Raw genomic sequence first — 27645 nt, forward strand, 5'->3', positions numbered from 1 at the left:
GATCATCTCCATTGCAATGGATGCTATCACCGGACTTAATGGGCTACCCATCGGCACACCGAATTTTTGTGCAAAGATTCTGCCATTGAGTTGAAAAAAGTTTTAGAATCAAATCAAATTTCTATCTCACCGCAATGCTAAAAGAATATTATAATCATCAATTTTAATGGCGATAAAACATGAAACAACAATAATCATACACAAAAATATTGCCACAAAAACTGAAATTGAGCTTTCAACAACAACTAATGTCTTTAGCCCGCATGGCTAGAAAATTTCTTAGTTATACTTCTTTCAGAATAGAATTTTTGTTTTAAATGATTTTAAAGATTTTACCATCAAAGTCCAGCAAAGCATTGAGAATAGAAGTCTGCTTATGAGTATATACTTTCACTCATGTGTATGTACATCAGGGAGTGCAGAATTGCAACTTTGTTTGAATTTAAAAAAAACTGTTGTGCAAAACGTCTCAAAAGCTGGTCAAAACGAACGACAGAATTTGGCAGATTTTTAAAATGAGATATAGGAACCCGTTTTTTTTATTTGAAATATTGCATGGGAAAACTCAAAAAAATGTTATTAGAAAGTCACTTTTTTTTGGTTTTTCTTAAATATTTTCTTCTTCAGTCGCTTATCAGGTTGTAAGGCTGAGCCTCAAAAAATCAGGCAAATCCTGAAAAAACAGGCGCATGGGCATCTCTGCTCCACGTTTATCTCTCATGTGTTTTTTGCCCACTATTAATCTCTCCGTTGTTTCTCTAGCATCCACCACCAGGGTTGCCAACATTTTTTTTTTTAAATCAGGGAACTGGTAAAATACAAATCAGGCTACGTTAAAGTAACGGAAACTTCGCTCAAAGTGATGACATGTTTTTCCTGGTCATCGCTCTACATTTTCACTCTAATATGTGTTATGAATCTTCTTGGTTGAATAATTCTACTGAATCAAAGCAATCGAAAGATTCCCTTCAATTTCCTTTTTAAATAAGAATTAAAGGGAATCTTTCGATTGCTTTGAATGAGCCCAATTTTCACTTTTTAACTTCAGCAATGGTACCTAATCCAGTTCCTTACTACCCATTTTCATCACATTCACAAAAAATCAGGCAAAATCAGGCATATTTTCAAAATTCAGGGAAATTCAATGGTTTATCAGATTTACAGGCTGAGCCTCGAAAAATCAGACAAATCCTGAAAAATCAGGCACATTGGCTTCTCTGTCCACCACCCATCGATTCTGGATTTTAGCCGAGTGCGTATATGGTCGATTGTTTTCCGCTACTTACGGTCATATGAAGAAGCAACCAGTACTGCTCAAGGTTCCGAGCAGACCAGGGAGGTGTTGTTCTGTTGATCTATTGTTAACACGTTCGTCGCCACGTCACCCATATTCGGCAGACGGGTGTATTTCCTGGGGGGCCCCGTCACATCAAAAAGCAGGTGACGCTCTCTTACTTGGGTTTACCGCTCAGCTTCGCCACACGTTTCAAATATGGGAGTTCTCCCTCTTTGCTTTCTCTCTCTGAAAATTTCTTTGGGCCCGGCTAGCAAAACTACCAAAATGAGCGTGGCGACGAACGTGTTAATTATATTTCGGTAAGTTCAGCGGAAAACCTGCAAGTGTTGTTAGATTCATTTTATAAAAAAAAAATCATTTTCGGGACGCTTTAACATTTTCAGTCTGCGGCAAAGTTGTAGCCTGAGAATTTTCCTGTATGCTCCATATAGGAATTTCATTTGCATCTCGTGAGAACAAAATATTTAAGAAAAACCAAAAAAGTGACTTTCTAATTTGCCTGATTTTTCGAGGCTCAGCCTGACAACCTGATAAGCGATTGAATTTTCCTGATTTTAGAAAATATGCCTGAATTCGCCTGATTTTTGCGAATCTGATGAAAAATGGATAGTAAGATCAAACCCACCGGGCGTTGCTATTTCGGTCGGTATTTTAGATGTTTTGATTGGTTGTGTTTTTAACTACTTACTGATTTTGGCACCTACTGTTGCCATCCAGGTTGGTATTTGTGTTTGTTTATTTTCTGATAGCGACGACCGGCTGCGTTGCTACCGGGTTGCTACATAAACACATTCTGTAGCAACCTACCCAGCAAAAATATAAGAGGATATATCTCAGGAACAAGAGCATTATTCAAACAAATATACTAAATGAAAAGATTGTATTAAACTTACCAAAATGGAGGCTATATATCCAGAATGACAAGATTTTAACGATTCGATTTCCCCACAAAAAGCAAAATATACGATTTTAAGTAATTTGAGTAAAACGAAAAAAAAAATCCCGTCCGAGATTACCGAGATTACTCCTCCGAGTTGGATGTCCGGTATCTTACCACAATGCCAACTAATCAGTTGATATGATTTGCGCTATAGCTTTATATGTAAGATTTTCTGTTCCCGAACCGGTCAAAGGAAGAAAAAAGGAAAGATTTAGCATATTCTCAACAATTTGGAGACATATTAACGAATTGACTAGGCTATCCGATTCCACTTTTTTTGGGCAAAGCTTGTCGTTAATGAATGATAGAAAATCACTCAATACCAACTTGTTTACGATGGTTAATGAAAATGTCTTAATATTCGATTTGGATTTTCATTTCTATTACGATTTCATGTTGCCTGGGTACTTCTTGAATGCTATTTTTCGAATCAAGTTAGCGACTGTTGGTACGATGATGGGTTGATATACAGTGAGCGAAATAAGAATAGCACCACTATGTGTTTTGCTTGTTAAAATATGAATATTTGAATATCACCAAAATTTTCTTCTAAAACTTGTTTTGAATTGTTTAACGGATAAATCAAGCATAAGTTTACTTTTTTTTGACCTTGCAATTGGCGTTGAGGACCAAAACTATGGAAAAAGGGTGCGAAATAAGAATAGCACCGCTTGTGTTTATCAACAAAAACAAGATTATTTCTAAAAATTTACTGTGTAAAAGTGAATAATAATGCTTCTACGAATTATCTGAATAGTTAACTGCATTTTAAGAAGTTTTCTAGAACTCCAAAGATTTTCAAAGGTTTATGAGTTATAAAATATTCTGCATAACGTGAGCGTCTTACCCCTAGTTCCCCTACGCATACTGAAGCCTGATTCGTTACGTTCATCGTGTTTAATGGGGTAGGTTTTCCTGATCACTAGTTCAATTTCCCATTAAAAAATGGCACTTATCAAAATGGTTGGACAAAAATTTCTATGGAAAAATTGAGAGTTATCTTTTTTAATTCTTTGTGACGTAACTGGCAGACTTTTTTAAAACTTTCAAAGGTTCCCACACATATTCCGGATCGTTTGCATCCGCTGCCGGTATCGAACGAGGTTGTGAAAGTTGTAAAAATTGCGAAAAACTATCGGTGAGAGAGTATTTTTTTATTGTTTTGATGTTATTTTCTAGGGCCAACCGGGATGCCTGTTGAGATATATTTTTATGTTTCTTAAAATTTTCTGACTTGTCACAGAAAAATAATCCAAATGTAAGATTTGCTTTTTTTGTTAAAACTGTTATGATAAATCTTAACGGCAGATGTCAAGCTATGTTTCGGAAAATCCATGATAGAACTGTTACAGAGAGTTCCTAATTTAATTATTCTCGATCAAAGGGATTTGGAAGTGGTTGAGCTCGAGTAAATTATAAGCAAGAGACTTAAATGACAGACGGATTGATTTTAAATATTAACTACGCTTAACGAGAAGGTTCAATTAAACCGTTTAACTAATTCACCTCAAACAGAGTGTTATCAAATAAGAATGTGAAACTGTAGCAACATTAAATTTATAGCTTTTCTTTTACTTAGAAAGCTGAAACTTTTTCTTTGTTGACCAAAAATTTTACATCAATTAGAATCAATTATAAGATTCTTAATAAAAAATTTACAGTATCAAAGATTTTTTTTAAATAAAATGTGTGCTGATTGTTTGTAATACCGTTTGGCATCTCAAATCCGCAGTTAGATAAATGCAATGAGGTACATAGAAATTTATACAGGTTGAGATAAATTAACTTTTGCACGTGCAGTTTTCTGATGGCTACTATGTGTAAAATCAAAACGGAAAACCAAAATCAAAATAAAACGGAGAAAATTTTCTCTCTTTTAACAGATTCCCTCTCTCCACTGAGAGGGAACTTAAAACTCACTTCAAGCGGTCGATATTTGCAGGCGCTTGCCGACAAGCCCCATTGGCTAACGCGCCGTTATACTGAAGCGGAAATTACGGATTCAATTTCTGCCGGTGAGCCGTTGTACCTTTTTCGAGATATTTATAATATTTACGGCTAGTGTACTTTTTTTCTTTGGTATCTCATGTTTCTCTAATACTTCTCATCACCTTTGAAAATGAGTAAAGCTGGTCTAAAGCCTCCGGCACCATCCTGACCACTCGTTCGATGGCTATGGCCATGTTTGATCAATCCATTATTAAAATTCTTTGTTTGGAGTTTTCGATAGCTCCTGTGAAACTTTCGCATTATTTTTTAAAATAAAACTTTGATTCATTTAGTCTTGTTTTCCTTAATTTTTAATTTGTTTTTTATGTTTATTTAGAAAAAAAACCTTACATTGCAAATTCCATCATCATAATTGGTTCAAAGGTCTTTCAAATGCAACAGTGATGCAATCGAAGTGCCAGCATATAAGGTAGCCTTATAAGTAATCCACAATGGTAAAAATCAGTCCTTGAAATTTGAGTGCCAATCTTGAGAACACAAAGGTCAAAGTCGACTTCTGTAATGAGTATTTTCCGCAAGGCTCAACCATATTGAGGCTCTCCACAATGTCAACATCATAACAACATTGTTGAAGAAGCTTGCATAGTTCCATAGGAATGGAACACAAACAGAGATGCACATAACGTAGCTACCATTTCCATCTTTCGTCGAACCAAAGCCACTGCCCATATACACATATTAAGGTATCTACCTCTCTTCACATGTGCATTACACAAAACAGTCGACGACCGCGGCCATCCAAATGAGCTCATGATTATTTTCTTTCACCTCCGTCTTCTTTTTTTCTCCTTTCCTCGAGGCCCGAGGCATGATTTTATCCATGCAAAATCGACTTCAGTGCAATTAAACTGCATTCGATATATCTGTCTGAGCACATCCGCACGACGACCTACGAACGACGGAGATGTTAAGTGGTTTTCCTTCTCTTTCTATATAAGTTGAAAGTGGTTTTCCGAGCAGGCTCCCCCTCTTGAGTGGTTAGGGGCTGTCTCTGAGTTAGATAATTTATTGGGTTCAAAATTCCGATTATATCTATTAGGAGCAAGATGTTTCATGTACCTAAATTTCTTGATTTGCTGTTGGAGTGCAGCGAATCTTACCAAATACTACACAAGCTGAAACATGTCTGTAAATATCTCTCAATGAACCACCCTAAGCTATTGGAAAGACTATTCAATTATGAAAAAAAACTTGAACCTTTCATGCAATAGCTACTAGTCATACTCATTGACGGTGCCGATAGTTCATTGTTCCTGCTATGATGGTGCCAGTCTCGATGGCTTTGAGTCCTTTAAGATTGCGAGTAGTAGGTACCTATCTGTAGTGCATCCTCTCGTACAATTTCATAATGAGTATGGATGAAATCAAATTTTGCCAACTAAGAGATGACTTTTGTGCCTCGCCTCGCCTGTGATGTCATTGTAGCTACATACTTATTATGCATTCTAGCTCAATGTGGACGGACATGAACGGAAGATAATCATCTACAACGGAATCCTTGAAGAGTTCCAAAAAGGTATCTGGAGACTTGAAGATGTTAAAGATTGAGACAATTCATTGAAGCGAACCCCTATTTTTAGGGGACATATACAAATTGATTGTTCCTACACAAGGCCGAATTATTAAGGGAGGCAATTGCCCCGGTCCTCGAGGAAGGAGTTTTACATTACTTTAACTTCTAAACATTTTGGGAAGGAATTCGAAACTTGGAAATCGGAATTAAAACGTAAAATAAAACAGCTAAGGAAGCCCCCGTAAAATAAAATCCCGGATAGCTTCACTCTTATAGGTATAAGTTAAGGGGGCCTTCTAGATTGAGCATTAAGACATTTTTTTTTCAAAACCTGGCAGAATTTGGGGATTTCGAATTTTCCAGCACAAATTCAAAATTTAACTAGATTTAAAACCAAATTTTTTTTGCAAGATTTTTAATGAAGAAATAAATCGTTTATGATCATTTTTTATGACAAAAGAACTTGTACTTGATTTTCAGGTGAAAATTCAGCTATAAATATATTTATTGGTTTGTGTTTAACCTTCCAAAGCTATACAGGTCAATAGGACTCGAAGCGTAGATTCAAAGCACCTCAATCATCGAATTCCAATGTACTGAAGAGCTAAGATGTTTAAGAGACCAAGTATGTTCTATGAAAATGATAATCAAGTTAACAAGAAAAAAATTGAGTTCAGAAAATCGCTTAGTTGAGATATGAATTACAGCAAAGCAACGCCTGTGGATGTGTTTTTTTTAAATAAGATTTTTCCTACCGGGAAATTCGGGTGAAAGGTCAAGTTTTTTTTTATCAAATTCCCACAAACTAATACATCGTCGGAAAGATGTATTCTTGACAATTGCACTTAAATACTGCAAAGCTATCAGAAATGATAAGCAATTGAGGAATACAATTATTTTTTGGTACTTATTTCATTCGGAACCTACTACAGATACCCAGATTAAAAAATTCTACTGAATTTTGTAGTATTGAGAAACTAGAATAAATACAATACAATACAATACAATACAATACAATACTATACTATACAATACAATACAATACAATACAATACAATACAATACAATACAATACAATACAATACAATACAATACAATACAATACAATACAATACAATACAATACAATACAATACAATACAATACAATACAATACAATACAATACAATACAATACAATACAATACAATACAATACAATACAATACAATACAATACAATACAATACAATACAATACAATACAATACAATACAATACAATACAATACAATACAATACAATACAATACAATACAATACAATACAATACAATACAATACAATACAATACAATACAATACAATACAATACAATACAATACAATACAATACAATACAATACAATACAATACAATACAATACAATACAATACAATACAATACAATACAATACAATACAATACAATACAATACAATACAATGAATCAAATAAGTTCCAAATCGGTCAACATTTGCAGCCACCGAAACAACAACAACCTACAGATATTTTAGGAATAGCTTTGGAGGAATATTAATTTTACAAATTTAGAATTTTTGTTCCCAAAAATTTAGTCTTCAATTTAGTAGAATATAGTTCAATGATAAAATTTGTTAAAATTGAGATATGCTTTTGAATGAAGCACAATCGTGGTAAGTGAAAAAACGTGATATCTCGTATTTGGTCCGATATGTGTTAATTTTATTTTTAAATTTTTGACAAATCTGAACCGTTGTTTTTCTATCAAATGAAGTCTTCAAGACCCTCATTTATTTCTAAAAGCTTAATTAAAAACTGAAACCTTTTAGGACTTGTTTCGGAAAATTATGGTATTTAATAAAACACTAATAAAAAAGCATTTAAAGAGCTGTTCGAGTGGGCGTTGACACGGATGTACATTTTTTGCTCCGTGAAAAAGTCGTTATAAAAAGAAATAAAAAATGTATGAGAAAAGGAAGAGCTACCATCAAATCAAATCAATATGTACAGTACATGATGCCACGCACCGGAATCCAAATTCGACAAATTCCACCATTGCTTCTTTCCTACATTCCCTACATATATCGCATCAGAATGGTCACTCAATTACCAAATAACTTATTGGAAAAAAAAAACTTGTCCGGCTTGGGGATCGAACCCCGACATTTATGGTGAAAATCAAACACGGTTTCACAAGACCACGCCTAGATGTAGTTCTAACTGAAACTAAAACTCGAAGTGGTGATGTGATTTTGGAAGCGCCTCAATGCGCTTTTTGTGACTTTTATTTCTTGTAGGGGAGAGCCCACTGCGACCAGTAGTTGATCTATTGTGGTGTTTACCCCGCGTTACTGTATGCTATCAGGCTCACCTGCACTATGGGTTAAAGTGACAGTTGATTGCTGACTAAGTATTTTATCCCAATCGGGTATGAAATCAAATATGTATGATATAACCTTCTTAGGGCTGATATGCCACCATATGTCTTGTGCGCTTATCAACTTTGCCCCAAGAGCACACTCTCTCCTATTAAGGAGGGCGCAGCAGTTGCATAGAAGATGTCCTGCAGTTTCTTTTTCGAACCCGCAGAACCGACAGTTGTCGTTTTGAATAATGTTTATCCGTTTGAGATGTTGTTTTGTTGGACAATGTCCGGTCAAGAGACCTGTGTAAGTACTTAACTCGTGCTTTCTTAAGTTCAACATGTTTTTGGAGAGTCGTGCGCTTGGTTCAATGAATCTTTTCGCCTGAGCTGCTCCCTCTGCTGTTCTCCAGTTGGAGACAATAGTGGTGCTTTCCCAGTTCTTGAGTTCCATATTCAAGGCACTCCTCGATACGAACACTTTTGAAGCAGATGCACATTCAAAAAATTCTTCCGAAAGACAGAGTGCGACTGAAATTTTGATTTATTGTCAAAATTTCAATCGCATGAAAAGCTCAGCCAAAATGAAGGATATTTACAAAAGTGTATTAAGCTCGTCCTTCTCAGTCATTCTAGCAACTGAGACTAGCTGGGATGAAAGCGTTCGCAGTGAAGAAATTTTTGGAAGTGCATTTAACGTATTCAGAGACGACAGAAATTTTCAAATGTCTCAGAAGAAGTCAGGTGGCGGAGTTCTTATAGCCATTTCTAATAGCTTTAATTCTGAAATAATTCCAACCCAAAAATTCAATGAATTTGAGCAGGTTTGGGTGAAGGCACACATAGCAGGTGAAACACACGTGTTTGCTTCAGTGTATTTTCCACCAGACCATGCTCATAAAAATACTTATGAAAAATTCCTCATCACTGCAGAAGAGGTAATATCTCGTCTATGTGCTGAGGTTAAAATTCATATCTATGGGGATTTCAATCAACGCCACGCTGACTTCATCGAGGACTCTGAAAATGAAAGCATATTACTCCCAGTCGTTGGGGATAATGAAACTTTGCAATTCATTTTTGACAAAATTTCTAATTTGGGATTGAATCAAATTAATCACATAAAAAACCAGCAAAATTGCTATTTGGACCTTTTACTAACAAACATTTATGAAGATTTTTGCGTTATTGAAGCGCAAAACCCTTTATGGAAAAACGAGGCGTTTCACACGGCGATTGAATATTCCATATTTATACATGAACATCAAAGACCCAACGATTGCGAATATGAAGAAGTCTTTGAATACCAATCTGCAAATTATGAAAACATTAAGAATAGATTAAACAGTGTCAATTGGCAAGAAATTTTTAGGAATGAAGGAAATATCGAAACTGCTGCTGACGTCTTTTACAAAATTTTATTTGGAATTATCTCACAAGAAACACCATTGAAGAAAAGAAGACGTCACCGAAACTCTAAGTACCCGGTCTGGTTCAACAGACAAATCATGAACTTAAAGAATCGGAAACAAAAAGCACACAAAATTTACAAAAAACACAATACTAATGAAAATTTAGCATCGTATTTGAACTTATGCGATCAACTGAACTTGGTCATTAGCAATGCACTTGAAGAATATAATGAGAAAACTGAGCTTGAAATAAAGACTTGTCCAAAGAAATTTTTCAACTACGTGAAAACGAAGTTGAAATCTGGGAATTTTCCGTCAAGAATGCACCTTGACGAACATGTCGGTGATAACTCGGAGCAAATTTGCAATCTTTTTGCAAATTTCTTTCAAGAAATTTATACGACATTTAATGAAGAAGATCGTGATCGCGATTATTTTTCATTTTTCCCAGAATTCTCAAGGGACATTAGCATTAATCAAGTTCATGTGCAGGATATTCTGCAAGGACTAAAAAATCTAGACGCTTCGAAAGGTCCAGGACCAGACGGGATACCTCCTGTATTCATGAAAAGTTTGGCAATGGAACTGACAGCTCCATTGTTTTGGCTTTTCAATATGTCATTGGAATCAGGAAATTTTCCTAAAATTTGGAAAAGCTCATTTTTAGTGCCTATTTTCAAATCTGGTCGAAAGTCTGACATTCGAAATTATCGCGGGATAGCCATTATCTCTTGCATTCCCAAGCTTTTTGAAGCAATTATAAACGAAAAATTATTTTCCCAAATTAAGAACCGAATAACTGACAGGCAACATGGCTTTTTCAAAGGCCGTTCAACCTCAACTAATTTAATTGAATTTATAGACTTTTCATTGAATGCAATGGATAATGGCAACCATGTGGAAGCTCTTTATACAGACTTTAGTAAGGCATTTGATCGCATAGACATACCAATGCTTCTTTTCAAATTACAAAAAATTGGAATAAAATCTAAACTCCTGAAATGGCTTGAATCATACCTGACGAATCGCCAACAAATAATAAATTTCAATGGAAAGAAATCGCTCCCTATTCAAGTCACTTCAGGAGTTCCGCAAGGATCTCATTTAGGACCTCTACTTTTCATACTTTATGTAAACGACATTTCCTTTATTCTCAAAAATCTTAAAATGCTCATTTATGCCGACGACATGAAGCTCTATTTGGAAATAAGAAATGAAGAAGACATCAGCATATTCCAGAATGAAATTCACATTTTCTACCAGTGGTGCAAAAAAAGCCTTCTGAAGCTCAATGTAAAAAAATGCAATTTTATATCATTTAGCAGAAAAAGAGCAACACCAAACATCACAATTACATTAGGAGATCAGAATGTAGAAAAATGTGAACGAGTTAGGGATTTAGGAATTATCTTAGACTCTAAACTTACTTTCACAGACCATTACAATACTATCATCCATAGGGCAAATAACATGCTGGGCTTTATTAAGCGCTTTTGCTTTAATTTTCAAGACCCATACACAATAAAAACACTATATATTGCCTATGTAAGGTCTTTACTGGAATATTGCAGCGTTGTTTGGTCACCTTATTCAATTTCACACGAAGAAAGAATAGAATCAGTACAAAAGCAATTTCTACTATATGCTCTTCGTAAATTAGGTTGGACATCATTTCCACTTCCATCATATAAAGCGCGCTGCATGCTCATTGACATACAAACACTAAAAGAACGCCGTGAATATGCAATGGTTTCATTTGTAAACGATATTGTTTCGCAGCGTATTGACTCAAAAGAAATTCTATCAAAATTAAACTTTTATGCACCTTCTCGGCAACTCCGAAATCGAAATTTATTTTTCATTAATAACTATCGCACAAACTACGCGAAAAACGGGCCAATAAATCGCATGATGGCCTCTTACAATCAACACTGCGAAACCATTGACTTTACAATGTCTCGGCAAAAACTCAAACAATATTTTAATCGAAGAAATCTAAACTCTTAAGGAGAAATTGTAAAGCAGACACTGCTTAAACCTAGTCTTAAGGAAATTCACATGTATCAAACTATGTAGTCTACGTTACGGTTGACGAAATAAATAAACTAAACTAAACTAAACTAAACTCCGCAGAAGGGTTCTGGTCCAATTAACAGGCCCTGAGATCCTTCCCTAGCTAGCTGGTCTGCTTCTTCGTTCCCTAGGATACCGCAGGGGCCTGGAACCCAGAGTAAAAATACTCTGTTCCGTATGGCCAGGTTTCTTAGTGCAACAATACACTCCCATACTAGCTTGGAGTAACATGTGAACGTACTTAGTGCTCGGAGAGCGGCTTGGCTGTCAGAAAATATATAGATACTTGTGTACCTGTATCCTCTTTTCAAACAGGCTAAAGTGCATTCTAGAATTGCTTGAACTTCTGCTTGGAATACTGTTGGCCAGTTTCCCATAGGAATTGAGACCCTGATTCTAGGTCCGAACACCCCTGCCCCAGTTCTGTTATCCATTTTTGACCCATCAGTAAAGAATTTAATCGATCCGGGAGGAACCTTAGGACCACCTGACTCCCACACGTCCCTATCGTTGATAGTTACATTGTATGGTATGTCTAGGTTGAAAACGGGCTCCATCCAGTCATCATTCCTTACAATAAGTGAGTTTATTTTAAATTTATTCAGGATTTTTAGATGTCCTGTAAGATCCCCCCCATAGAGAGTTTTGATTTTTGAGAGTCTCAAGGCACTACGTTCTGCCTCTAACTCAATAAATTGATGTAGTGGCAGAATATTTAGTAGTGCATTCAGAGCCTCGCTTGATGTGCTTCGCATAGCGCCAGTTATAGATAGCGTTGCTATTCTTTGAAGCTTCGCTAGTTTCTTCCGGGCCGTAGCTTGCACAGTTTTGGTCCACCATACTAAGGAGGCATAGGAGATTTTGGGTCTTATTATAGCTGTAAATATCCAATGGATTATTTTCGGCCTTAGTCCCCATTTTTTCCCTACTCCTTTGAGGCAAACCCATAGAGCTGTTGTAGCCTTGGCTATTACATGCTCTAACTGTGGGTTCCATGATAGTTTTGAGTCTAGTATGATTCCTAGATATTTCACCTGTGATTCGAAGTTTAGCACTTCCCCATCTAGTGTTAGAGGTTTTAATGCAATTTTTCGTCTCATAGTGAATGCTATCACAGTAGTTTTGGAAGGGTTAATGTTCAGTCCCTCTTCCCTGCACCAGAATAGTGCGTAATTAAGTGCAGATTGCATTCTATTAGACAACACATTCTCATGTTTTCCCCGAACTATAATAACTACGTCATCAGCAAAGCCAATAACTTCGAATCCCATAGATGCAAGTTTGTTTAGGAGGTCGTCCACGATCAGTGACCACAACAACGGTGATAGAACCCCACCTTGGGGACATCCCTTAGTTGGAGTGGCACTGATCGTAAATCCTCCCAAACTTGCATAAATGGTTCTTTTTGTGACTTAGTAAATCCTGTTTTGAGCACTTTACTCATAGGAATTGGGTAAAATAAGTCACAACGCACATGATAACCACTTTTGCAACTTTCAAGTTCATTAATGAGCACATAAAGTTCACTCAAGAGAATCGGGCAGTTGATTCTCATTGTCAGCCAATACGTAACTTTCAAAGTCTTCTTTCAAGTACCAATATGTAACTTTTGGTTGCTTGGGAACCTATTTGGTGAGATCCAACCTTTCTCCAATTTTAGAGTTTAGATTTTATGATTTTTAAATAAATCAAATGAATATTATGCACATTATACACATGCATAAGAAGCGTTTTGAAGGGAACTCCACGCTTTATTCCCGTCCTTGTTTCTGTATCTTTTGCGGTATTTACCACATGGTTGGCCTGGCCGTAGTGATATCTGCAATGCATTAATGTGTCAGATATTATGTTGAAAAGAAAAATGAAGGGTACAAGTCTTTCATTTTTCAGGATGCTTATCAGTTTTGGCTATGTTAGTGAAAGAAGATAATAGAGAATAACTCATAATTCAAAAGCACCTAAACAAAAATAATGAGATACTTCTAATACCTACATTTTTACTATGCATTTCACTATGCATCATTCGAACAAATATGTAATAGGAAAATTTTCGTCCACAAACTCTTGTCTTTCTTCGTTCGTTTTTCTAGTTTTATAATCTACATTTTTTATATTTGTTTAAAACCATTTTTTAATGTCGATCTTTTCTATATATCTGGCATCAACTGAAATTTATTCGAAAACCTTATTAATATTATATGATCTTAATCCGACTGTCATCTTTTGATTCCAGAATTAAAGTCCCATTCATTTCAAGTTCAAATCATAGACATATAGAAGAAGATTAGAAGCAACTGACAGGTGTTGAAAATGAAAGAGTAGAGATTTTTAGTGAACATTTTTATCGCATACCGTCAAACGGGGCATCATGCAACCGCGGGGTTAGATGCAACATTTGTATAACACCACACTGAATCAAATTTTAATATAATGTATTGTAATAAAGTTATTTTTTAATGATTACAAAATGATGATGACATAATTTCTCGCACTTTAAACCAGTTTTTTAAAGTGTTTTATTCTTATATAAAATTTAAAAAATCGAGCAATAAATGTACAAATTTTTATATTTTTTGAGGCCGAAAAAAACTTTACCCAGTATAACGGATTGGCTTGGTAATATTACCTACAAACTTTTTACTGGATTCCTCATGCTATACCAACACTGTTGGTGTAAAAATATTTTTCGAACAATCACCCAATTTTTTTAAATAAATATTTTTATAATTCAGTTTGGTGTCTGGGGTAAAATGCAACAAAATGCAAACAAATTGTAAATCTCGTTTCCATGTGCTGGAATATAAATGTTTTGCATCACGCGTTTGTAAACATTGAAATTTCATTCATCCAAACATTTATTTTTATGATTCCAGCTTGCAGAATTTTTCGTAGTATTATTTAACCCCTAAATGTATGCAGCATCCTTATTTTCAGAAAAAATGTGAAAATTAGTTTTTAAAGACCAAAAAATTACTGCAATTGGTGTTTTCATGTGTAATGGTCTTCGAAGCATCGAAAATAAATAAAAACTTTAAATTTTCCCACGTGTTCATGAGATTTTTCATGAAAATCAAAATTTGTTGCAAGTCACCCCATTTTCTAAGGAGGGTGAAAATCGCATGTTTTTAGAAAATTAAAAATTAGTAAAGAAACCAATAATTTTTCTAACTACGCCAATTTGATGACCCAACATCCTTAAAACTTTTAATGCATAAGGGGTTGGATTAACTGTGAACATAAGTTTTTTAGAAGCCATTGAAGTTGAAAATTGTTGCATGTTGCCCCAGTTGACGGTACCGAACTTTTGTTCAAGCCGTTTTTTTTCCTAAAATAAGTTTTAAATCTTTTTTTATCTTTGTCCTTGATGACGAAAATGTTCCTACTTTTAACGATAGTTCCCAGTTTCGATCCCAATTAAACTCCTTTCTTCAACAGCAAAAAACTTTTCCACTTAGCAATGAACAACAATTTTCCTCGATTCGCTGCGTCCACAACAATGCGAGAAATTCCCACCAAAAACTGCGAAGACGACAACGACGGACGGAAGGCCGGATTTCTGGTGCGCATGTGCCTCCAGCAAATAAATGTCTTTTAGAGTAGCACCAAAATTTTCGTGCTACATTGATTTCGAACGTTATGTTGTGTACTTGCACACACATTTTAAATGAATGATCCTTGGGTGGGTGTAGGGTGTCAGGTTTTGAGGAGGGTTTTCAGCAGGGCTTTAGGTTGTCTGTTTGCCGAGTGATAAGATTGAAAACATTGACACGTACAGCCATCCAGTACCGATGTTTATTGTCCGGCCAAGTTTGGCGAATGCAACGAAACCGTGACACGTGTGAATGGAGTCAGGAAGGCGGATGTTCCCTCCCACTTTGACTGACTGCAACGAAATGCCATTATCGGATTGCCACAAACAAAACTGAATAGATTAGACCTACGGGAGCCGGGAGCAACAATAACAATCATCCATTGAATGTCACTGTTAGTCGCTGCTGTCACCCGTTTTCCCAGGCACCACTATGGGAGAAGCTGTGAGTCTCTCCGCGTGATTGAAATTCCGATGGGCGAGAATCGGCAATACATATGTAGATAGCGACATCTAGCAATTAGAAGCGTACCGGGCCAGACTTCCGGAATCATGCTGCTGATCCGAGAGTTGTCAACAATTGATTTAGCAGAAAATAGTTAGATGCCCGGATGAGCTGATTGTTCTTCTTAGAAGATTGTTCAGGCATGACGCAGAAAGTAAACCTTATCTGACATTCTAATGCTCGTATTAAGTTGTTTGATAAGAAGACAAATGCTTTGAAAATGTGAGGTGTTATTCATCGAGATTCTTAAATTACATGAAATAAAAACTAGATGAACCTTACAAATGTTGGTAAATGTGGCTTAAGAGCCTCATTAAGGGGGGGTAGGGTCTAACGGGTATAAAAAAAAACATCATTTTCACGATTTTTTTCTAGAGCTATCGTTCAAACAAATGTATTCAAATTTTTTGCATTATACAAAGCATTGTTAAAAGAACATTTAGTAATTTTTTCGTAGAAAAATATTGAAAAATGAGCCGGTGACGGAGCACTTTCGAGGATGCCTTTTAGAAAACAGGATTTGCGGTGGACACTGTATCTCAGCACAGAATTATCTGAAGTCAAAAAATCACCTGTGATTAACAAAACCTGTAATTTTAAATTGTTTTCCTTGAAAGTTTACGAAGATTCATTTATTATTACAGCAAATGCTCCTTTTTGTTACAGGACATTTGCGTAATTTTACAGGAAATAATTTTTGCTGTGTAGATAAAAAGAAATAGATTCAATCAAAGACCAACGGCGCGAATTTATTTTGCACAAAACTTCAGAAAAATACCCAACTCTTTCAACGGGACGTTACTTAGCAGTTTTGAGAATCAATGAGGTCCAAATGATTGTTTTCAATAGTGCTGAATACATTTCTCCCGATTAGCAGTCCCAATTTTTTGCGCACGATTTGACCACCGTATTTTGTTTATCTTAGCGGTGGTCAGCTTTTCCACCTTTTAGGAATGAAGTCAGGCGTGTTGTCTTATTTATATGTCTACTTAGCAATTCAGACAGAAAAATTGGCCTTCTTTACCACTTTTTCAATTGAAATTTTCGAATTATGCTTCATTTAACTTTTCACATTCCTTACCTTCAAGGAATTAATCATCTGCACTTTTATTTTACTTTCATTACAATTTTAGCTCATAATTATTTAGACATCTTCCAAGAGTCTTTGAACTATTTACCATATGCACTTGGTAGAAAAGTTAATATTCAGCTGTTTAGGGTTTTCCCTCTGGGACTTTCCTGGATTTGGACCTTCCGTATTGGACGCTATCTCAATGTAAATGATGCCAAACGATTTTCCATATTTCAAACTATACTTGGTTTTTTTTCAGATTTTTAGAATTCTATTGAGATAATTTAACGTTTCGAAGAAAAATATAAACTTTCGGAGAACATAAGGAAACACAAACACAAAAAATTAAAAGCGTATTTCCTCAAAAAAAGCTTTATGCCCTTATACCCCTTTGGCTCCAATGGCTGCATATGTAATGATAACATTAAAAATTAGCTTTACTGAAAACTTAACCAGTTCTCATCCAAGCATTCAAAAGTTTTCCACAAAATAAAGTGTTTAATTTTTTTCGAAAACACTCCTTATACTAATTTAGGGCGGGTTTAGTGACAAATTTTTTTCTATAACACTTTTTGCCTGAAAAATGCGTACATAAAGAATAGTTAAAAAAGTGATACTAAGAGTATCTCATTCTTCAGGAATAAGTTCTTATTAGTTATTTTAAAATCATTCTTTTCGAAAATAAATTCTAAAGTGTTTAGTTTTTTAATTTTTTTTTTGTTTCGATTATAGTCGTTTTACCATCTTTATGGCATTCGCGACTTTATCAACGTTGCAGTTGGCGGGCAGTTAATGAAAAACTATCCGGTACAACTGTGTTCGATGTTTACTCTTGGGCTCGAACTCGCGGACATCGGCTCAGGAGTTTAGTTTTTTAAAGTTTTCAAAATTAAATAAGAGATATTGAAGACTTTATTTGAAATAAAAAAAATGTTTGACGCTCAAATCAAATTTATTTTCAACCCTTTTAAACTCTATACATTCAGATTTTAGATTAAATCTTTGATTTTGAGGTACCTTCAATATAAATAATGTTGAACAACAAATCAATAAAATATATTTGACCCATTCCAAGCACCCCTCAACTGGAGAACCGATTTTTATTTTTCGTTATCCAAAAATAAATTACATAGCGTTAGAAAGGTTATTTCTTGAGTGTCATTTTCCATTAAAAGATTTTCAGCTACCTTTTTTTAGAATTGAGTATGTAAACGTTGAAATTTAAAAATTTTAGCATGAAATTAAATTGATTTTTGCAAATACTCTTTATTTATAACATAACTTTGTCAAAAATCTAGCTATGTCAAAATAATTATTGCAAAATGATGGTAGAAAAGCCATCTTTTACGCATGATATAAGATAAATAAAAGTGACTGCAGGTTTACGCTCTAGAATCGTAAATAAAGGTATCTATTTTTAAGCATTGTGACGTCACGAAAATTCTACTGTTTTTAAATTTATGATTTACTGAAATATCACATATTGTCGAAAATTGGAGGCCTCTTCAAATTTTTTGAGTGAATTCTAATGCAATTTTTAGATTGAAAAACGGTTTAGCAGGTTGTGAGTTGCACCCGGGTGAAAAATGCGTTGTGACGTCACGAAAATTTATTTACTTTTTTTCGAAAACGTTCAAGACTTTTTACTTCAACACTATGATAGTATTTCTTCAATACAAGTTCAACACAACAATGTGCTTCAATAAACGAATTCTTTTATCAAGTTTTTAAAGAAAATATTTTTTTTTTGCATTAACTCAGTTGTTTTAAAACATTTCTAATAAAACAAATAAAACAGCGCTTAAAAACGCTTGGTTCAAGAATAAACAAACTATCAAACAAATGAAATCCTCATCGATTTCGTAAAAGAATATTTGTGAATCATAAAGCAGGTAGTTATCTGTGATTTGAATAAAAATCTTGCAAAAGATCTAGTTCTTCATATATCTATGTTAGAATGAGAAACACCGCTAGTAGCTTCTATTCTTTCTGGCATTATGTTCAAACAAAATAAGTTCCATGAAATAAATGAAATGAGATTCAAAAAACCTTTGAACATGGTAAACTTAATAGATTAACTTTTTTTATTAAAAAAATCATAAGATTTTCACAGAAAATTAATTAAATTATTTTAATAAAAAACTGCCCTTATTGAAATTTTACATCTCAAAGAATGTCACTAGAAAATTCAAATCGAACCCCGTGTTCACATAAAATTTCACAAAAGAGACTTTGAACTGAATTAAAAAATTAAATAAATTCAAATAGGTACAAGGTCTCATACAAAATTTGGGTCAGATTATTCTAAGGAAAGAGGTTGCGCAACGCACCTGAAGTTTGTATGGAATTATGTAGATTTTGTTCGGCATGAAAAAAAACCGTTTTTCGTCGATAATTTAGGTCTTTATCAACCAATTTTTCTTTTAAGTATTTGAGTAGTTTGAGTATTTTAAAACTTTGATTATGACAATATTTCATCTGAGGAACGCGTTTCGATTAGAGTTATCATAAAACAGCTATAACGTTCAAAATTAGCGTCGATTAACGATCATTCAGCTATTTTTTGTGTTCGACCCATCAGAAGCTAATTTTTGAAACTCAAAAACCTTTTTAACTAAACCATTGTCGAAATGGGATCTTGAGATAAACTATTTGTCATAATGAAAGTTTTGTGAATGGCTATAATTAAAACAAATCAGCCGATAGGGACTTCAGAAGTTGGTGCATAACTTGGTTTTCATGTCCTTCAAAACCCAATTTCTCATAATTCCATACAAATTTCAGGCTCATTGTACCCTCTATTACCGTGGGCCAATCCCCAAATTTGGCACTGGACTTTGTGTTAGGCCTAGGATCTATTTAAGCTTGCAACTTATAAAATTTTCATTAGATGGCTGATTTAGGCACTCTAGTGTCGATTAACTATCTTTGAAAAGATCGAAGGCTTTGAAATTATCATTTTTTCCCTTTCCTTTGCAATTAAGGATTAAAAGGATTCAGAAACACATTTCAACACTTTTACGAATAAATATTTCCTAGTTTTAGTTTTGTCCTAAATAATATTCACATGATCGCACAAAAAAACTTCGAACAAAATTGATGTGAGCAGTGTTGCAAACCTTATCTGCTTATATGGGCCTTTGAGATTTAATTCCTTTTTGTTTTTGGGAATAAATGGATCGATTTCATCACCAAATCACATTATTTATTAAGTTTTTAAGCATTTTAAGTAAATCAAGCATTCATTTTAAGGTTATACTTTGATTTATTCCATGTAGCTAACCATAAAATTTTGTGACGTCACAACGCTTTGCAAAACCCTGCTTAAAAAAAATGGTGCGTTGTGACGTCACGAAACTGAATCGCTCTAAAATAAATTGAAATCAAAATTTGAAAAAATCAAAAACAGCGATTTGTTGGTTGTAATGAATCGATACTTTCCTGAAATTTTCATAAAATTTGATCAAATAGGAGAGCAGAAAAATGCGGCGTTGTAAAAAAACTGAAAAGTGGAAAAAGAGGCGCGTTGTGACGTCACGATTCCTTTTGCTTATATTTTGTTAACTTTTTATTCTATACAAATACTTTTGGTTTCATATTGTAGAAAATTAAATTTTGACCGTATAATGTACAATTTTTACCAATGTGCGATATGACCTGTGAAACTTACATACAATATACCGAAAAATTGTTTTGCAAACGTTGTGACGTCACGCTGGAATGGGTCATTTCCAGATGAATTTTCCTGAACCTGAAGATTAAGTACAAGTTATATTATCAACAATAAATTATTATTTTTAATTTATTTCATTTTTAAAATCCTGTGAAAAAAAGTTATTATAAATATAAGATTTTTCAAAGAAAGCCATTTAGAAAATGATTTCAGATCTTATTTTACAATAGTTGATTCCACATGTTTTTTTTGTTTTGATTTGAGCATTATTTTTTAATTTAATTTCAAATCTGAACTCCGCATTTTGAAGCAGACTCAAAATTTTGAATTCCTGATTTGATTTCTGAATCTAAATTCCAGTCAAAAATTCTCAATTAATAAATAAGAGTGTAAATTTCAAATCGAAATCTTAAAAATGCTTTGTAATTTTAAATAATTTCTTTAAATTTTGCAGAATGATGAGTTTCGGAAATGGAAAATTAATTTAATTTTTAAAATTAAATGCAAAACCAAGATTCGAATCAGGATTTTGTCTCAATGTTGAACAAATATGAAAGTCAATCATAATAAACTAGATACAAATCCCAAAATCCGATCACAGGCAACAAATTAAGATTTATTAAAACAATTGGAACAAGAACATTAGAAATGATTCAAAACTCATCAAATATTTTTCTGCATCCGGGCAGGAAAAATCCGGGCTAAAGCATGGATCACTACAAATCTGGACGCACTGTTTATTATACCATAGCGCTCCTAGTTGTCGGATCTAGAATTTTTTGGCAGTTCTTTGTTCGGAAATGTGTCCTCTATCAGTGCTGAAAATTTCATTACGATTCGTTTTGTTTCAAAAAAGTTACACGTGATGGAAGCCGCGAGACGAAAATTAATTTAGGACACTCAAGTCAAAAACCCGACGTGGTCGGGTTCAAAAATCGAGAAATTGTTAAAAATGGTCAAATCAACCGTATGCAGCGTTCTCAAAGGTTTCCGTGAGATGCATACTATCGATCGGCAGGTTCATACCAAGCGTCATAGTGGAATTAAGGATCGGAAACTGCGTTTGAAGGTGTTGAGAACGATCAAGGCAAACACAGGATAGTCGGACTACGACATTGCCAAGAAATTCAACGCCGACCGGTGCACCGTCAGAAGGATTCGTCTGCGCAAAGGAATACGATCCTATCGAACCAGTAAGCAACCAAACCAGACATTGAAGCAGAATTTAGTAGCCAAAGGACGTGCCCGCAAGTTATACAAGAAGATTCCAACGAACTTCGACGGATGCATCCTCATGAAACGTACGAAACGTACGTGAAGATGGTTTTTGAGCAGCTTCCTGGCCAAAAATTTTATAAAGCCACTGCAGTGGTGCACTGCACTGGTCATGGTGATGTCCCCGGCAAGTTCGAATTCGTTTTTGCTGAGAAGTTTGCAAGAAAGTGTTTGATCTGGCAAGATATTTGCAGCTGCCGACGAAAAACTCCTGTTTTTGTGAAAAACAAGACCATGAACTCCGAAATGTACAAGGAGGAGTGCCTTAAAAAACGTTCTTTTTCGTACATTAGATCTCACAAAGGACCAGTTAAGTTTTCGCCAGATTTGACAAGCTGGCACTACAGCAAAGAGTGGTATCGGGCCAACGGGTGGATTTTGTCGAATAGAACCTCAACCCACCTAACTGCCCTCAATTCCGCCCTATCGAAAAAATTTGGGTAATTGTCAAGCAGAAGATGAAGAAGAATGGTAGGGCGACTCAGGATGCAACAGAGATGAAGAGATTGTGGAACAAAATGGCCGCTGAAGTCAGCGAATAGGGTGTCCAAACTATAATGAGTGGTAATCGACGAAAAGTTCGAAAATTCATCAAAACAACATCGGAATATTTTTTTTATTATTTTTCGTTTAAAGTGCAATAAAAACCCTACATTTTGATTACAAAATATTTTTATTTCGTTTACATAGCTCCGAGATAGACCTGTTTCAATGCGTCCAGATTTGTAGTGATCCATGCTTTATTTTATCTTAAAACCTTTCAAAAACCAAGCATTTGATGTCAAAGTTTAGAACCCAAAATCTGGGCAATGTCCAGGAAAATTTAGGAATTCTTCAATTAAAATCAATGGACGCATGTGTTTTTATCAGGCAATTTCAATTTTTCTTTGAATTTGCAAACAAAAAACATTCGGGCAAAATCCGGGAAATCAGGCAACCTTAGTGAGTTTCATCTTATTGAAAATTCATGCACCAACTTCTTTGTGAATTACATCGGTTAGCGTTTTTTGCGTACAGTCTTTAAATATCTGTTAACAAAAGATACATTTTTTTTGAAAATCTTTGGTAGAATTGTGGACCTGAGATAAAATTTTGAGTGTTTGGCCTTAGTTCTGAGTCGAGTTTAACTATTGTTTATTTTAGTCGTTCATCAAAATTTGATAAAGAATTAAAAATCGTGAGTTTAGAGAAAAACAATTAGCTTGACATTTTTTGAACCCTCTTTCGAGGTGGGTTTGACCCCTAAGCCCTCCCCCTCCCACCCCCGTTCCTACGGCCATGCCTCGTAACATTTTTCTTACCTATCAAAATCAAGTAAGAATTTAATGTTTTTTTTTTTTGTAAGGGATAAACAATGCAAATAGAAACGATAATATGATAATATTTTAACTAATTTAATAATATTTTAACTTATTTAATAATATTTTAAATTTTCCCCTCAACTCAATACTGCATTTTGTCCAAAATAGAAATAGTCATATTTTAAAGAAAACACTCTCATAACAGTGTTTTTGTCAATTTGTCACCAGCTATTTTTGCAGCTGTTTTAAGAAAAAAAAATTTTGATTGTATTAAAATTTACCTCGAAATGTATGCTCGAATTACTAAAGCATGTTTCATTAAGAATTTGAACAAACTTTTCCTCATATTGTGGCGCTCCTGGTGGACGGATTTGGCAGTTCTTGGTACCAACGTGTCGGGAATTTTATCAACTTCACGTATGTATTTTTGACGTTCCGCAAATCGACTGTACTTTGTTAACAATCAACATGAAATCCGAATGAATGGAAAAAATGAGCAGTTATTTGGCTAATGGCATTGTGGGCCGCATCTAGACTAGATAAACAGCCAAATATAAATAATTGAACTACAGCTTTTTTTTTGTTCCTATTCAATCTGAAATTCTATCTAACATTCTATCTTAATTAAAGAAATTTTGAAAATTTGATCGTTTAATTTGTTTGCTAATAGGTACAACAAAAAAGTTCCGAATTATTATTTCAATGAATACCAAAACTCACACAAAGTTTTTGTCAAAACTAAACTTTCCAAAAAATGTAGAGAAAACGAGCGGAACGAAAACTGTGTTTAGGCTCTTATATGCCTAACAACCATCTTTGTCTCTGATGGCCTCAAATAAAATTTTTTGATAGAATTAGAAGATCTGAAAAATAATTATTTCTGCATTAAGACCTTTATATTTTCTATGCTAATCTCCTTCCTACATATGCTACAGCTGAACAATTTATGCATGCTTTCACATTCTAAATCAACTTTAAATCAATCTATTTACCCATTCGAAAAACAAAAAATCTCGTTTTATTTATACAATTTCATATGGTCAGTCATGAATTTCAATATTGAAAGCCAGTTACCATGTGAAATCGAATCAAATATAAGAAACAAAAATACATCAATTATGTGAATGTTTAAAACAGTTACATGTTAAATAAGTAGACCCTTGTCTTTCAATATGATTTCATAGAACTTAATTTTAGTTATTAGGAATAATTTCAAAATTAGAGAATAAATGTGATATTGATTTTTTTTTTTTTTGAGAATTAATTTTAACTTTTTTTACCTTTTTATATAGTTTTTCGATATTCTTTGATACAACTTCAATCTGCAAATCTATAAATTTCCGTGTGAGAGAATATTGATAAAAGCTTATATTCGTATTTTGTATACCAGGATACATATCAATGAAAGTCAATCGAAACGAAATTTAAATGATTTTCATTCCGCAACTAAACTTTCGAGAAACAAATATTGGAGATTATATTTTGATTTTGATTGTAATAAACTTAAACTTAAAACTGATGTTAAAACACTTTTTTATCCGGTTATATTTTTCAGAATGATGATTTGAAAATATCATGTTTGTTTAATCAATTCTTAAATTCATTTCTCATAGTGAAATGTAGTTTCATTTCTAAATCTAAATTATATTTTATTCTATCTTTATATTAGAACTACATTAAATCTAAATCGAATGCATTGAAATTTGAATCATTTGTTTGGAATAGGAACAATATTCCAACAAAGAGGAAAAAAATTAATAAAATGAAAAATTATTTTCACATTTAAAAAAAATCCTTTTTTTCGTTTTAGAAATAATTTAAAAACAAATTGTATTGATTTTAACTGATTGGGGAGTGTTAAAAAGTTCTCGCATTTTTTTTTGAAAAAAAAACTGTAGAATGTTACAAAAATATTGAAAATATAGGTTTGGTTAAAATGATCAACTTTCTTGATGACTGCAAATAAAATGAAAAGATAATTTTAACATCTCTGAAAAAAGTTACATAAGTTTTCTCTTTGTTTTGTTCTTAACATTTTCGCAAAAGTTCAGCAATTTGATCAAAATTCTAAAAAATTTTAAACCAAAATAAATCTCAGATTTTATGGAAAACAAAACGTTTTGCAGTCTTTTACATAGATGTAAAATAAAATACATTAATTTAAAAAAAATTCAAAACACCTTTTTGTGATGTCAGGAATGAAATAGTTATATCATTTTCAATTGAATTTTCTTAAAATTGTCAAATTACTTTTTTCCCCCAAACTTAAGCATTGTTTCTCTAAAATTCGAAAATATAGGAAAAATTTTTATCCTTCATCAAATTCAGGATTGGAACTATATTTAAAAACGGTTTTTTTAAATGACATACACCGTCTTAGCCGGTTTAGGCTTTAAAGACTGAATAAATGACGTGGACAACTTAAGATTAACATTTAACACCCAGTACCGAGATGGGAATCGAACCCAAGTCATCAGTGGACCAGCGATTACCGTCTTACCGCTTTAACCACTCGACCACCGAGACGTACACGGTTTCTAGTTTTTATGTAGGTTTTTTATTTCATTGAGCTGCAATTCAGTAAAACTGCTAAGTTTCAGAATTATACGAGCCATAGAACCAAAACTAGAGGTGATTGACAAAATCTGACGTAATATTTCATGATGCCAAAATCTTTCGGAACAGTTATGGAAACTAAAATAGCTGTTTTCTTTCCAATAATAAAACTTTTTTTGTCAAATCTGAAACTGTTATCTTATTTCAATCGCCGCTGGGATATATTCTTATTTAATTTTTGGGAAACTGGAATAAAACTTTCAATTTAAATTATCATTGTGTCTATGATTTAGATCGATGATGAATCTATAAAGTTCAGCCGAGTTCGGAAACAAAATTCAAAATATGATTTTTTAAATTATGTTTATCAGATGACATTATGGAATTTGAATTTAAAACGAATATACACATATAAATTCATGACATTACTCATTTTAGAGTTTCATAACTTATTTTTAAATGATGACTGATAATGAATTCAAAATCTAAGGTATGATACTTAAATCAGAATTCTATTCTTTCAAATTATTCAAATTCATTTACTCGCATCTGAAATCAAAATTTTGTTACAATAATTTTAATGTGGATTAATGATTTTTCTTCGATCTGAAAAATATTTAGAACTAAAAAAACCTAATAGGCAAATTTGATAAAAAATAAACAATAATGATTTTTTTTATTGTTTAGTATGATTGGCTCAAAATATTTGTATGTAAGGTACACCAGAGTAATTGTTTGACATTTTTCAATAAATTGAGTACGTTTAACGCATCTTTGAAACTTCATGTTCTTTTTTACCCTTTTTATAACAAAATTTTCTTTTTCTTGTTAAAAATGGATAAGATCGATCTATTAGAGATCGATCCTCAAGCTTCGATTTTAAGACCGCGCATCTGAATCAATCTTGGAGATCGATCTTTTCCTAAAGATCGAATAATTCTAGTTAGGACTCATTCTAGTTAACCACTTAGTGTTTCGTCAGTTCTTATGTTTCAGAATTTAAAAGAAAACACTCTTTTAAAAGTAATTTTTCAAACATAACATTCAATCATAAATATCCAGAATGGGCAAGTTGTGGTGTTTATTAACTATTTCATCGAGAAATAAACTTTTAACATCAAAATGTGATGCTTTAAATTCTGAATCAATTGATATACCATTTACGTACGCTATTTAGGTTATCTTTTATATACGTTTTACTGAAACATTGCTCAAACAAATTTGTGACGCCACCGTGGAATGGGTATTAGATAGAGATCAAAATGGAAGGAGGAAAGCAATCGAAGTGTAAAATGTGAGCTAAGACTTTTGTGTTGTGGACATCTCTAAGCTGTGATACTAAAATTTAAATGCATCTCCTTCATTGAAATTATTTACCCAGTTTATTTGTCTTAATTATGCTTTCTGTCAATATCGGGACTTCTACCAGTAGAAGTCTTACGCTTTTGAAGCGCCTATTGGAAAATTGATCAGCTGAAAATCGCATACTGTAGGGGCATTATGAGAACCTTCTCTAGGGTAATTTAAGCACAATTAATCGGGGCCCTATGAGCACCGTTGAATCTAGCAGCGAATTGAACTCGATTAAGTATACTCAATAATAGAGCTTCAGTTTGATTAATTGCATCTGACGATTTGGACTAGTGGTAAAGTGTCGGAGAGGTAGCTCAGAAGACCGAGTTCGATTCCTGGGCGAGGCGATTTTCTTTTGATTTACTATTTATTCCTTCCATGTAACGAAATTATGTGTGATGATAAATGTTAACAAGTAAATTACTACCTTAATCAAGTTAAAACAATATTCCTCTAAACTAAAAACAAAAAAAAACGACTCAAGTCGAATATAATGTTCTTCGATAACTTTCCTCTTCTCTTTCGTCACGTCCGTCCATATTCGGCACTCTATTCTTAGAACGATAGTCTATAATAGCAAATCGAATGATACCTACCCGGCACTTCCTAAGCTTTATTGGGGTGATTCAATATTTTTCAAGGATATCCAGCACTCGTATCGAACGACAAACAAGCGGCCGGTTGCCACTGACAGTCTTCTAAATAAAACCAAACTCGAATAAAAAG

General features: G+C 33.7%; 1 protein-coding gene across 8 annotated transcripts in view; it reads left to right on the forward strand.

Annotated features, from left to right (window-relative positions):
• Nucleotides 1-27645, forward strand: part of LOC129758132 (tyrosine-protein phosphatase 10D) — a 174086-nt gene that overhangs the window by 46437 nt on the left and 100004 nt on the right. The window lies entirely within an intron of this gene.

Source organism: Uranotaenia lowii, chromosome 3 (genome assembly GCF_029784155.1).
Source record: "Uranotaenia lowii strain MFRU-FL chromosome 3, ASM2978415v1, whole genome shotgun sequence".
Classification (NCBI taxonomy): Eukaryota; Metazoa; Arthropoda; class Insecta; order Diptera; family Culicidae; genus Uranotaenia; species Uranotaenia lowii.